The sequence below is a fragment of the Poromitra crassiceps genome (assembly GCF_964638095.1).
Source record: "Poromitra crassiceps genome assembly, chromosome: 10".
Taxonomy (NCBI): domain Eukaryota; kingdom Metazoa; phylum Chordata; class Actinopteri; order Beryciformes; family Melamphaidae; genus Poromitra; species Poromitra crassiceps.
Genome location: NC_139631.1, coordinates 25,988,254 through 26,003,438, shown reverse-complemented (window position 1 = coordinate 26,003,438; position 15,185 = coordinate 25,988,254). Strand labels below are relative to the sequence as shown.

General features: G+C 44.4%; 1 protein-coding gene across 1 annotated transcript in view; it reads right to left on the bottom strand.

The window, feature by feature from the left end:
- Window positions 1-15,185, bottom strand: part of arb2a (ARB2 cotranscriptional regulator A) — a 237,176-nt gene that overhangs the window by 96,212 nt on the left and 125,779 nt on the right. The gene's annotated exons all lie outside the window — the stretch shown is intronic.

Here is a 15,185-nt window from a genome sequence, read left to right as displayed (position 1 = left end):
GAGAGAGAGAGAGAGAGAGAGAGAGGTCTGAAGCAGAGGAGAGGGGTGAGAGGGACACTACTTTGCCTCTGAGGCGACGGGGCAAGCAGGGCGAGCGAGAGCGAGGGAGAGAGACAAAGCGGCAGAGCGGTCTCACACAGCAGAACAAAGAGAAGAGGTGCAGCATGGGAGTTTGAGCCCTGCGCCGCCACGGACGCCATGGTGGATCAACAACCGCACACAACGGCTACATGAGCACACAAACAAACACACACACACGTAAGCCTTTACAGTCAAACGCGTGAGTGAGCGCTATATCCAGAACATTTTGTTTAGAAAGTGATGTGATGATCCGTTTTGTTGTTTCAGGAATATGTTGACTTGTGTTTTAGTTGTACCACTAATAGCACTGGCTTATGTTGTATTGTCTATTTTCTATGTTGTGTGTCTTGTCAGCCCATGTGGGCTGGGCACTGTCAAAAGTGCACACAATGACTAAAATCAATCAATCAATCAATTAATCCACCTCTGTATTTTTACATGAAGCCTAATTATGATTGAAATGTATAGGATGGCGAGTTTGCAGTTTCCCCACCTTCTTTCAATAGCAAACTATGTAAACTGAACATATTATGCAAGAACATGCAAAAACTAATGCAGGACTATACACATCACATACAGTATAGATTGTTACTATATCAGATAGCATAGTAGTATATCAAATGTATGTCATTCTGTCAAAAAACAGGGGGGAAAGTGGCCAAAAACGACATTGAAATCATTATAAAAGTGCAGAGACAGTGCTACATGTCTATTTGCTCCAACACGGGAATAAAATAACGCCCCAAATAAACAAAAAATAAAGCAAGATATTTGGTGTCAGATGACAGAGGGCAGGGCTAACCAAACCTTTAGCTGGGTAAATCAAGATGGCATCCTCGCTGACCCACTGAATAGGCAGGGAGGGAGGGAAGACAGTGGGAAGAATAGCTATGAGGCAGACGGCGCTGGTACCAGAAGAGGAGAGCGTGAGGCAAGGGGGGGGGGGGTGAACTCAAGCTAAAGCCCGAGCAGGGAGAGCAGAACTCTCACTCCAGCACATTGTTACAAGGCCAGGGTTGAAACAGAGGGTGAGGAGGGAGGGGAGGGGAGGAGGGCAGCTGTTCGATTTTAGCTGCAAGCAGATAGTACTCAGGTACTGTATGCTGTGTACGTCTGTGTGTGTGTGTGTGTGTGTGTGTGTGTGTGTGTGTGTGTGTGTGTGTGTGTGTGCGTGCGTGCGCGCGTAAATGTTGTGTGCATTTCGTTGTACGTGGGATTATGTGCATATATGCATGTGTTTACTCCTGTAAAAGCGGTGCATATCACCGCATCGCATTTGCTTACTTAGGCAGCCAGCTCAAGGAGACGCGCGGCAGCGAGGGGAGCACAGAGGCGGAGGTGGCAGGGTGAAATAGGTATTTTACCTCTCTCAGCTTAAGTGTCAAAAAAGAAAGGAAAAAGTGTGAAACATTATTAAGATATTGGCTGTAAAGTTTCCCTCTACCCCCCCTCTCACCCCTATTTCCCCCGATCTCTTGCTCTGTCTTTCTTCTCTCTCTCTCTCTCTCTCTCTCTCTCTCTCTCTCTCTCTCTCTCTCTCTCTCTCTCTCTCTCTCTCTCTCTCTCTCTCTCTCTCTCTCTCTCTCTCTCTCTCTCTCTCTCTCTCTCTCTCTCTTCCTCCGGCAGGTCTGATATGCCGGTGCAGCAGCTGAACTCTGAGTAGCACTGTCTCCGGGAAAAAAAAACAAAGTGATCAATGCGAGGAGGCACGGGGCGCTCATGGACAGGCCAATCAATGGTGGAAAGAACCTTGCCCAGGGCCTTATGCAAATGGAAGCACGTCCCGTAACCTCGGGAGCGAACATGCGCACTGAGATCAATGGGACCAGGGTAGAACCTTACAGCAAGATCAGCCTCAGCCAGTAAATATGTAATGATGAATCCCTCCAGATCTCACTGAACTCAAATGAACTGCAACTAGCTCCGCTCCCTATATCACAAGGTGGCACCAAAAAAGGGGCAGGGGGGGGCAGGGTAAGTGGCTGCTGGGTGGGTGGATAGGAGAAGACAGATTTAAATAAATAAATAAATAAATAAATAAATAAATAAATAAATAAATAAATAAATAAATAAATAAATAAATAAATAAATAAATACATGAAAGAGCCTTTACACAATGATGCGACCGATAGACTTATCACTTCCTTTTCACCGGGGGGACGAAAAAGGTGAGAGGAGACTTGTGAATAGTCACCTCAACAATATACTTGTTTGATATGTAATGATTTTCAATTACGTCTCCATGGCAACGTCTGTGTGTTTGGAGGGACGAAGGAGGAGTTGGGTAACCGTGGCAACCTGGTGAAAGCTTGTTGAACCCTTCAAAACCAGGGATGGACAAAGCAAGGATTGGATAAGGAAATGACTACTGCTGTTTATGTTCTAAATATTTTTGGAAGCTATCACAGGCCAAAAGACTTCAGGAGTAAGGCTCCACTAAGGTTGTGTAAGACGTAATCACAGAGATGATAAATGGATGTTATTATTACAGAAACAACTTGTATCTCCGTAAGAGAGGAAGAGAGGAAGGGGGGACTCCTGTAGTGATGATGGAAACAATCCTGAAGACAGAGTAGCACCCGTCTTTGTCGAGAGGTCGAGTTCGAAAACAGAAACCCCCAAGATTTCAAATCCTATAATAAGAATGTAAAGTGTCTGTGTGTGAGTGAGTGAGCAGAATTGTGTTCGGCCACAGCTATGCCATTTTACGTGTGATCGTGCTGAATCTTTCAGGAAGTGTAAAGAGCATCCCTGCGGTTGACCAAACAGAGCCGGATTTTTGAATTACGGTAGGTAATTAGGGCTGATTAATTGCCGAATGCACAGATTAATGGCCGAACTTGTGAACCGTGAATCAGCCTGTGGGAGCGTCCGCAGTCTGGGCAAGGGTTGAGGAGCTGTCGATGGAGCGACCTGCAGCTCCAGGGTGAGGGAAATAGTGATTCTTTGTATGTACTGTACATCAAACACATATACAGGTATGCTCATGTTTTTGTATTGTTGGTGAGCTATTTTCGACTAATTTTACGACATTTATGGGTCTCGGGAACAAACAAGAGGCAGAAATATCTGTCCCCACTGCCTGGCCAGCCTGACGGGTATTCCGCTAGTATTGTGAAAAGGGAAGTGACGCACTGAGATGTTATTAGTTGCTTTACAGTATGTCTCAACTAACCTTTAGAACCCCGGACCACTTAAAAGAAAGACTGAAGTTAAAACAAGCAGTTGAAAAGAAGATGACAAAAGTATTGAAATGTATGGTTGCTTTACCTAGCCTATGCTTTTGCAGTAACCTGATGCTGCCAGATGGTTTGTTTCACTGAACCATCTGGGAACTTGATCTTGAAAACTGGCTACAAAGAGCAGGTGCTTAAAAAAATACTTGGCAGGTGATTGGACGAAACATCTGTCTAATCACCGTCTATAACGGGCTAACTTCAACCACTTAGGGTGATTTCACACTGGGGACCGGGGAGCGGAACCGAGCACACTTGTCCCCAAATTGACCCCAGGTGCGGTTTGTTACATGAGTGTGAACGTTGCGTTCTGTGACTGGGCGCGGAACTGCCTACCGTGACAGGGTCCACTTGAAAAGGTGGTCTGGGGAACGCTTTGGTGTGCCTGGGGAACACTTGCGAATGTAAACGCCAACCGTACCGAACCACATAGACAACACACGGGCGAGGATGCACTCCATGCGTAGTTGATGATGCAAGTGTACTCTGCAAGTGTGCTCGGTAATGTGAAAGCTGACCAGCAGGGGAGAGGGGAGGGGGGCAATCGTACTTGGGCACGGAACGGAACGGAACGGAACGGAACGGAACGAAAGCAATCATTCCCAGTGAGAGAGCACCCTTAGGATCGCCTCCTCCTTCCTCGGATGATTCAAACCAATAGATGCAGCATGGCAAGATGGATTTGTTGCGTGACCGTGATCTCATTCTCGCGCGAATCTAGCTGCATCGCAAGGTTCCTTTTAGCAGTGCCCCTCAAGAGAAGTTACAGGGAAACAGCTGGTAAAACCTTTACCCTTCAGTTAAACCATGCTGCTCAGATACAGAACAGCCTGACCACAGAGGTAGATATGCATAAAAATGCACATATGGGTACACCAACAACATTCAGTTCATGTCCTGAGAGCTTGATTGCCCAGCAACAGCAAAACAATAAAACTAAATCAAATTAATAATGATGGTAATCAGAAAATGCACCAAGCAGCAAAAATGTCAGACTCTCTTGCAGCAAATCAATTTTGCTCAGATGTTGAAGGAATAGCAAACGGAGGGGAAGAGAGAGGAAAAAAAGCGTTTTCAAAAAAAATCTCCCCAACACGGAGAATGTAATCTAGAAACCAAAGATGCTCCAGAAACACAGAGAGAAACACCAACAAAGGTGAGAATAATGGCGACGTATTGAAGGGAATACTTCACAAAGCCTATTGTGCGAGTATCCTTTTCAGGCGGAGAACCCGCTGTAATTTGGTCTGCGTCATCTGCCTCTAGTCACAATGTAGCACTACAGCTTTGAAATGGATGGCAAATGAAGGCCATTTGTACATAATCACAGCAGATAGAAGAATTCAGCAGGCCTACAATGCGTTGTTGAGGTGCAGAGAAAGACCTTGGGTCTATCTTTGTGACAGCCGGCGCAGCTCAGGTTTGGGGAAGGGAGGTCTTTTTTTTCTCCTCCAGAAACAAGCAAATCAATTCAAATCAAATCAGCTGGCTGGCCGTGACATTTAAACAGTTCAATTTACATCCTTATGTTAAGCGGAGAGCCCTTCTCTAAGATGCCTATTCATTCACAAAGGAATTACACGTCTATATTTCAGACGCTTAATAGAGCAAAATACGCTGTGGCCGTCGTGAGGAAGAAACACTGTCTTTTCATGGTGGACAAAGGCCTGGGCATTGTCTGTCATTATGAGCCGAGCACAACAACATGGAGAGGGATGATATACATAATATAGACAGCAGTGGAAAACAGGCCTTTGCATGATATGCATGCATTAGCAGATACAGGCATATGCAAGTGCACAGATCCAGACACACACACACACACACACACACACACACACACACACACACACACACACACACACACACTCTTACTCCGTGGTGATGGTGTATGTGCTGGGGGCTGCCGTCCTGCTGTGCGGGCTGGCAGCCACTTTTGTCATGGTGGTCCTTTTGTTTCACATCAAACAAAACGCCACAGCTTTGCATACGGCTCCACTAATTTCTGCTAGTGTGCCCCGGCCATTTATCATGGCCTCTCACCCTCTCCTCCCCTAACGCGGCTCTGATAGCCTCTCTCTCCACGAGCTGCTCTCTGCTCTGCTCGGGACGATACAGGCATCTCCAGGCTACTGCTGACACACACACACACACACACACGGACGTGTGCGCACGTCAGCGCGCGCAGACGTACACGCACAAAACTTCACTACTCCTGCGCCGCTTGCAGCCCGCCAGCTATGGAGAACCTTGAGATAAAAACAAGCCTTCTCTTCATCCCCTCCAGAAGCAACAGACAGACCAGCATGGCCGAGACGTGCATACAACATGAGGCGAGGGGCTTCTCAGAGCCTGGACGTCTTCAGAGCTGGGATAATGTTGTCAACAAAGTTAAGTCATCGTCTCTTGCGTGGTGATGAACTCAGGTGAAGGTTGTGCAGGTGCTTGAAGAGTATTTCAGAGAACAGTATCAACCAATAACTTAGTTTGACAGTTTAAAACCATTGGGAATTGGCACCCCTTCTTAGATTATTATGATAAGGAATTTGACGCAAGAACTTTAGATTAGTAGCCTCCAACACCTCTACCCTACCCTCTTCCCACCCCCCTCTTGTTCTTTCCTTGTCTCTATTATTTTGGTTATATATATATATATTTTTTTTACACTTGGTTGTCATTGCATCGCAATTATTCAGGATATTGTATACGTGTATGACATCATGCAACCTTGCACCTATTTTCTATTGTCTGTCTTCTACGAGTTTTGTTTTTTCTTGTTTGTATTGTTTAAAAGCGAATAAAAACAATTTGAAATAAATAAAACCATTGGGAAATGGGAAACGGACTGGATTAATATAGTATTTTTTTTGCAAGTCTGGCGGCCGCTCAACGCGCTTTTCAGTACAATATGTCTACATTCAGCCATTCACGCTCACAGTTACACAGACCGACGGCATCTGCTGTTATGCAAGGCGCTAACCGCTCATCGGGAGCAGTTAGGGGTTTCGGGCTCTTGCTCAAGGACACTTCGACACGCGGCCGCGCGGAGGAGCGAGCCTCAAACCGGGAACCTTCCCATTCCCAGACGACAGCTCTACCTCCTGAGCTACTGCTGCCCATTGAAGCGCTGGAGTTCACAAGAAACATTACATCAGGAAACACAACAGGGATGAGGAAAAATGTTGTGATTTGATCTACGGGTAGATATATCACTTCATACATTTGATCGTGCACTTTGACTTCACATCCATGCACATATTTGTGATTATTTCCAAGGGGCACGCCGCAGGAGAAAGCAGGGTGACGAGATTGGCAGAGGTTTGCCCAGCGCCATGTGTTCAGAGGGCTGTTACCATGCCAGTCATGGAGCAGGACAGACCACAGCCAGGCCAGAGTCCTGCACAGAGGGCAGAGCTGGCACCATCATCGCCCTCAGGGTCACCAGGGCTGGGAGGGCGAGGCAGGGGCGAGAGGAGGATGAAGGAAACGAGGACAAGAGGGCATGGAGAAGGGTGGGTTTTTGGGGTGGGAGTATTGTGGAGAGAGGTGCAGGTGTAAGGATACCACTGACAAGAGAGATGTGAAGGAATGAAGAAGACAGAATGTAAAAAGAAAAGTTTTGATTGCACAGGGAAAGGGTGATGAGCTTGTTTGGAGCCCTCTCTGGGGGCAACTAACTATGAAACCTCAAAGAGCCGCACAAAATATAAATATAACTGGAACTTTGACTTTGTTGTTGATCTGATTAGGCACAAACAATATGTATGGCAAAGTTGCCGGCAAAAAGGTATATTTGTCTGTAACAAAACAAGTTCACAGCAGACAGAAATATGCTTACTGTTCTTTTTTGCACCTTCCGATGCCATAAAACATCAAAACTTCTAATTGAGTTTAAGGAGCCATATCAAGGCAGGGAAATCACATGGAAAAACAAACTTCTCCAACTCTGATTCACCGAGCAAGGTATCATCTCTCTCATCCTGCAACATGCTGGTGTAGCAATAAAGTCCACAGGGAGAGACACGATCCTCCATATCTCCATATCTATTTCTCTCACCTAAAGCATCTCTTCCCACATCTGACACCCAGCCACAACACACACACACACACACACACACACACACACACACACACAGACACACACACACACACACACACACACACACACACACACACACACACACACACACACACACACACACAACCAAGAAAGACAGAGAAGAGAACTAGCTATGTTCATTATAGATGGAAGCAGATGGCACTGTACAAAAATGCTATTCTGCAAGCATGTACGTACGTATGTGGCGTGTGTGCGTGTGCGCAGAGGAGACTCAGATGTGTAATGGAGTTTTGGAGGCGGCTGTGGCGGCTGCCTGCTTGTCTGGTTGGCACCCACACATTTGCGTACCGGGAGACAGATGCATTCTTACATAAGAGCTTATATAATGCCGCCCTGTCCTATCCAATAAGAGCGCTCCTTTTTCACTCGCAGAGCGGGAAGGTTAGCGCGGGTTAGACGAGCCCCCTCACCACCACCAGCAGCAGCAGCAGCACCACCACTTCCACCTCCTCCCCCTCCACCCCCCTCCTCACCCCTGGCAACGCAGGAAGATGAAAAGACAGGCTGAGCAGAGGGAGCCATGGAGGCAGGGCCTTCTTTCTCTCCCCTCGGTCCCTTCCTCTCTCGCTCTCTCTCCCCCCCATCTCTCTCTCTCTCTCTCTTTCTCTCTCTCCGGTTCGTTCTGGGGTGAGATTTTGTCCTCAGGTGAAGAGGGGATAATGTAGACCTGGAGAGAATGTATGTGTGTGTGTGTGTGTGTGTGTGTGTGTGTGTGTGTGTGTGTGTGTGTGTGTGTGTGTGTGTGTGTGTGTGTGTGTGTGTGTGTGTGTGTGTGTGTGTGTGTGTGCGTGCGTGCGTGTGTGCGTGCGTGTGTGCGTGTATGTGGAAGAGAGAGAGAGAGGGAGAGAGAAGCAGGCAGGCTATGCATGAAAGTGGATGTCAGAGGAGTCCAGACAGTGCCAGACAGAAAGACAGAAAAAGAGAGAGACCTGGCAAAACAGTGAGCTGAGATTGATGGCTTGTGTGATGGCTAAAGAACGCTGTGGAGAGAGAGGGGAAAGGCAGGGGGAAAGGTGGGGCAAGGCAAGAGAGCGAGCGCTCTCTCCTCCCTGGAGCACCCGCCTCCCTCTCTCTCTCTTTCAAAGGCAGTTAGCTACTCTTTGATGTATCTATAATTAGTCGGTACACACACACTGTGAAGAAGTGTTTTAAAAGAAATCAAATTGCAATGAAACACTTGAGCGCTCCAAACAGGGGCTAACATGCTCGGGAGCACGGGGAGCGGGCAGGAGAAATTAGCGGCGGGGGCCTTTTCTGATGTGCTTGATCAGAAATGTATTTATTAACTGCAGAGGAGCGTAGTAATTAACCCGCAGACAGCTTGTTTTCTCTGCCTCCGCTCGCGTGTCAAACGCTTCATCCCACAACGCTCTGCTCTCCACTCCGCCTGGTCATGTGCACACACCTCCCATCCCCTCCCACCGGACCACTTCCTCCTCAATTAACTGGACCCTGTGTGTGTGTGTGTGTGTGTGTGTGTGTGTGTGTGTGTGTGTGTGTGTGTGTGCGCGTGTGTGTGTGCGTGCGCGAGCAACACGTGTGTGAGCACGCGGCGCGCACGTGTGCGCGTACATGCGTGCAAAACACAGGAATATCCAGTAAGGAATGTACACTGGTTGCTTTAAATCCACATGTATATATATCTATGTGGCACTGGTGTAAAAGTACATGGCTGAGAGTGGAGAGAAGTTTGAGTGCAGCTGGACAGAAAGCCATACAGCCTGCAGTGGAGTACAGCATATGAACATTGCCCCTAAACAAAATCTATAGCGCGAGAGAAACCAGAGATTCTCCTCAAAATTGGTGTGATTGATTGGAATATGGCTACAGCTTCTTTCTCGACACAAAGTAGCTAAGGGGTACTGGTGGGCGATAGAGGGCAGGTAATGAGGGCAGATCCATGTGTGTGTGTGTGTGTGTGTGTGTGTGTGTGTGTGTGTGTGTGTGTGTGTGTGTGTGTGTGTGTGTGTGTGTGTGTGTGTGTGTGTGTGTGTGTGTGTGTGTGTGTGTGTGTGTGCGTGCGTGCGTGCGTGCGTGCGTACATGTGCGTGTTCTGGTCTGGAGGCTGAAAAGGGGAGTTTTGAGAGTGACAGACAACGGAACCCGGTACGGCCTCGAGGGAAACCTGACACGGACATTATTCTAACACCCTGTCACTTACAGCAAACACAGGCATCTCTGAAGTCTCTGTTTTGATGATATCGTCCCCATACCGCATCGGCAATATGCCATGTATTTATATATGCTATGTATTTATATATGCACATACATGAGTGTTTTTAACAGGGCTTTCACATGACAAGGACATCACATAAAAGAACACTGTTAGAACCTCGTTGAGGCCTTTATAGAGATACAGAGAGAGAGAGAGATACAGAGAGAGAGAGAGAGAGAGAGAGAGAGAGAGAGAGAGAGAGAGAGATACAGAGAGAGAGAGAGAGAATGTGAGACAGAAACTGACTGAAGGAAAGCGAGAGAGACGGAGAGATACAAATAGAGAGAATAGCTAGTCTTCGTCACGCAGGGAGAAAGCCCAGGAGATTGTGAGGCTGTCACGGACAAAACACTGCATGAATATTTAGCAGCCAAATTAAAATTACAAAATACCAAACAAAAAAAAGAGTAGGTGAAGGAAAAAGAAAGAAAATAAAATATTCCTGAAATCACCAGTGGGACAAGTGGCCATCTTTAATCCCCCACTAGCTGTATCCTCACTCTCCCTCCTCCCTCCTCCTCCTCCCCTTCCTCAGAAAAGAGGAGAGAGATGTCCTATATAATATGGGTTGTGGTGAGTCTAGCAGTAAATCCTGCAGATCAAGAAACCAGCAGACTGGCACTGTACCCAGCTGTCAGATCATAGAAAGACGTGCGAGTACATCTAGCACAGTGTGTTTAGCTAACATGGCTTTATACAGTACAGTCCTATGCAGTGGCAGTATTTTTAAATGCTAGCACAGTTTGTTACCACCAAAGCCTAGCATGGTATTCCTTCAGGCTGCCTTCAAGTTGGTATAGTATTCCTTCAGGCTGCCTTCAAGTGCTCCTCGTCAGTGAAGTGTTTCGGAAGTCCCAAATATGAGATCATGCATTCAAGAGTTTTTAGTCAGCAATAACACATTTTTGGTGGGTGTTTTATTTTTGAAATCTAGCTACTGGAGCTACGGTGCGCTGCAGCAAGATTATAAGATGTGTTGTATGCATGCAATCAATATCAATACAAATTTGTTACTTCGTCAGTACGACAGAAAATCCAAACTTTAACAGTCATATTTTCTACTTTGTTCGATCGCTCGTGTGAGTTCATCAATTGTGTCAACTCACAATTAACATTTCTGACAGCAAATGCCTAAATCGTATGACAATGAGTAGACTGTGATAACACAACAAGCATTGCACCTTTGCCTTCCTTGCCTAATATAGGTTAACAAAATGACAATTGTAGCTTAGCATTTTTAGCATGCACATGTATGTTAAATTGGATGGATAATAGAGAATAAACCTCTGAAGCCGTCATAACCTGCAAACGGCACACAGAAGACCTGTTTACCATGACAGGACAGTTAAAAAGGAAAAACTTCTCTTTTCCCCCTCCCCTGTGCACCATTCATTTGTTCAACTCCACCTCCCTCCCACCATCTTTCCAGCTCTCCTGTCCCTCTCTGCAGCATGCTGTAACAGCACTGTACCACTGTCCTGTCCCTCTCTGCAGCATGCTGTAACAGCACTGTACCACTGTCCTGTCCCTCTCTGCATGCTCTGCAGCATGCTGTAACAGCACTGTACCACTGTCCTGTCCCTCTCTGCAGCATGCTGTAACAGCACTGTACCACTGTCCTGTCCCTCTCTGCATGCTCTGCAGCATGCTGTAACAGCACTGTACCACTGTCCTGTCCCTCTCTGCATGCTCTGCAGCATGCTGTAACAGCACTGTACCACTGTCCTGTCCCTCTCTGCATGCTCTGCAGCATGCTGTAACAGCACTGTACCACTGCCATGTCCCTCTCTGCATGTTCTGCAGCATGCTGTAACAGCACTGTACCACTGTCCTGTCCCTCTCTGCAGCATGCTGTAACAGCACTGTACCACTGTCCTGTCCCTCTCTGCATGCTCTGCAGCATGCTGTAACAGCACTGTACCACTGCCCTGTCCCTCTCTGCATGCTCTGCAGCATGCTGTAACAGCACTGTACCACTGTCCTGTCCCTCTCTGCATGCTCTGCAGCATGCTGTAACAGCACTGTACCACTGTCCTGTCCCTCTCTGCATGCTCTGCAGCATGCTGTAACAGCACTGTACCACTGTCCTGTCCCTCTCTGCATGCTCTGCAGCATGCTGTAACAGCACTGTACCACTGTCCTGTCCCTCTCTGCATGCTCTGCAGCATGCTGTAACAGCACTGTACCACTGCCCTGTCCCTCTCTGCATGCTCTGCAGCATGCTGTAACAGCACTGTACCACTGCCCTGTCCCTCTCTGCATGCTCTGCAGCATGCTGTAACAGCACTGTACCACTGCCCTGTCCCTCTCTGCAGCATGCTGTAACAGCACTGTACCACTGTTGTTTTTGCCATCCTTACTTCCATCCCTCTCTGTGTCTCCTCTTCATGTGCAGAGGAGGTGGATGGTGCCCAAGGACAAGGATGAGCCAGATTGTTTACAGAAGCAGCACTTTCTCAAAGAAACTAAACGCTATTTATTTTTAATCGTTCCACCATGTTTCACACAGTATCACTCCGCTGTTTGTCTCCCTGAGGTGACCAGGCAGCGCTAGAAATCTCTGTGTTACAATATGTCCTTTTTCTCACATGAATGTGTTACATGTCTCTGTGTGTTACAATATGTCCTTTTTCTCACATAAATGTGTTACATGTCTGTGTGTTACAATATGTCCTTTTTCTCACATGAATGTGTTACATGTCTGTGTGTTACAATATGTCCTTTTTCTCACATGAATGTGTTACATGTCTCTGTGTTACACAATGTCATTTTTCCCTCACATGAATATGTGTTACATGTCTCTGTGTGTTACAATATGTCCTTTTTCTCACATAAATGTGTTACATGTCTCTGTGTTACAATATGTCCTTTTTCTCACATAAATGTGTTACATGTCTCTGTGTTACAATATGTCCTTTTTCTCACATAAATGTGTTACATGTCTCTGTGTTACAATATGTCCTTTTTCTCACATAAATGTGTTACATGTCTCTGTGTGTTACAATATGTCCTTTTTCTCACATAAATGTGTTACATGTCTCTGTGTTACAATATGTCCTTTTTCTCACATAAATGTGTTACATGTCTCTGTGTGTTACAATATGTCCTTTTTCTCACATAAATGTGTTACATGTCTCTGTGTTACAATATGTCCTTTTTCTCACATGAATGTGTTACATGTCTCTGTGTGTTACAATATGTCATTTTTCTCACATAAATGTGTTACATGTCTCTGTGTTACAATATGTCCTTTTTCTCACATAAATGTGTTACATGTCTCTGTGTGTTACAATATGTCCTTTTTCTCACATAAATGTGTTACATGTCTGTGTGTTACAATATGTCCTTTTTCTCACATAAATGTGTTACATGTCTCTGTGTGTTACAATATGTCCTTTTTCTCACATAAATGTGTTACATGTCTCTGTGTTACAATATGTCCTTTTTCTCACATACATGTGTTACATGTCTCTGTGTGTTACAATATGTCCTTTTTCTCACATAAATGTGTTACATGTCTCTGTGTTACAATATGTCCTTTTTCTCACATGAATGTGTTACATGTCTCTGTGTTACAATATGTCCTTTTTCTCACATAAATGTGTTACATGTCTCTGTGTGTTACAATATGTCCTTTTTCTCACATAAATGTGTTACATGTCTGTGTGTTACAATATGTCCTTTTTCTCACATAAATGTGTTACATGTCTCTGTGTTACAATATGTCCTTTTTCTCACATAAATGTGTTACATGTCTCTGTGTGTTACAATATGTCATTTTTCTCACATAAATGTGTTACATGTCTCTGTGTTACAATATGTCCTTTTTCTCACATAAATGTGTTACATGTCTCTGTGTGTTACAATATGTCCTTTTTCTCACATAAATGTGTTACATGTCTCTGTGTTACAATATGTCCTTTTTCTCACATGAATGTGTTACATGTCTCTGTGTGTTACAATATGTCCTTTTTCTCACATAAATGTGTTACATGTCTCTGTGTTACAATATGTCCTTTTTCTCACATGAATGTGTTACATGTCTCTGTGTGTTACAATATGTCCTTTTTCTCACATGAATGTGTTACATGTCTCTGTGTGTTACAATATGTCCTTTTTCTCACATAAATGTGTTACATGTCTCTGTGTTACAATATGTCCTTTTTCTCACATGGATGTGTTACATGTCTCTGTGTGTTACAATATGTCCTTTTTCTCACATGAATGTGTTACATGTCTCTGTGTGTTACAATATGTCCTTTTTCTCACATAAATGTGTTACATGTCTCTGTGTGTTACAATATGTCCTTTTTCTCACATAAATGTGTTACATGTCTCTGTGTGTTACAATATGTCCTTTTTCTCACATGAATGTGTTACATGTCTGTGTGTTACAATATGTCCTTTTTCGCACATGAATGTGTTACATGTCTCTGTGTTACAATATGTCCTTTTTCTCACATAAATGTGTTACATGTCTCTGTGTGTTACAATATGTCCTTTTTCTCACATAAATGTGTTACATGTCTCTGTGTGTTACAATATGTCCTTTTTCTCACATAAATGTGTTACATGTCTGTGTGTTACAATATGTGCTTTTTCTCACATAAATGTGTTACATGTCTCTGTGTTACAATATGTCCTTTTTCTCACATAAATGTGTTACATGTCTCTGTGTGTTACAATATGTCCTTTTTCTCACATAAATGTGTTACATGTCTGTGTGTTACAATATGTGCTTTTTCTCACATAAATGTGTTACATGTCTCTGTGTGTTACAATATGTCCTTTTTCTCACATGAATGTGTTACATGTCTCTGTGTGTTACAATATGTCCTTTTTCTCACATAAATGTGTTACATGTCTCTGTGTGTTACAATATGTCCTTTTTCTCACATAAATGTGTTACATGTCTGTGTGTTACAATATGTCCTTTTTCTCACATGAATGTGTTACATGTCTCTGTGTTACAATATGTCCTTTTTCTCACATAAATGTGTTACATGTCTCTGTGTGTTACAATATGTCCTTTTTCTCACATAAATGTGTTACATGTCTGTGTGTTACAATATGTCCTTTTTCTCACATAAATGTGTTACATGTCTCTGTGTTACAATATGTCCTTTTTCTCACATAAATGTGTTACATGTCTCTGTGTGTTACAATATGTCATTTTTCTCACATAAATGTGTTACATGTCTCTGTGTTACAATATGTCCTTTTTCTCACATAAATGTGTTACATGTCTCTGTGTGTTACAATATGTCCTTTTTCTCACATAAATGTGTTACATGTCTCTGTGTGTTACAATATGTCCTTTTTCTCACATGAATGAGAACATGAAACTCACATGAAACTTTGTGTATTTGATAGAAATCTCTGTGTTACAATGTGTCTTTTTCCTCACATGAATGTGTTACATGAAGCTTTATGTGTCTCTGTGTTTTATAATTATGTCCTTTTTCTCACATGAATGTGTTACATGTCTCTGTGTGCAATATGTCCTTTTTCTCACATTAATGTGTCACATGAA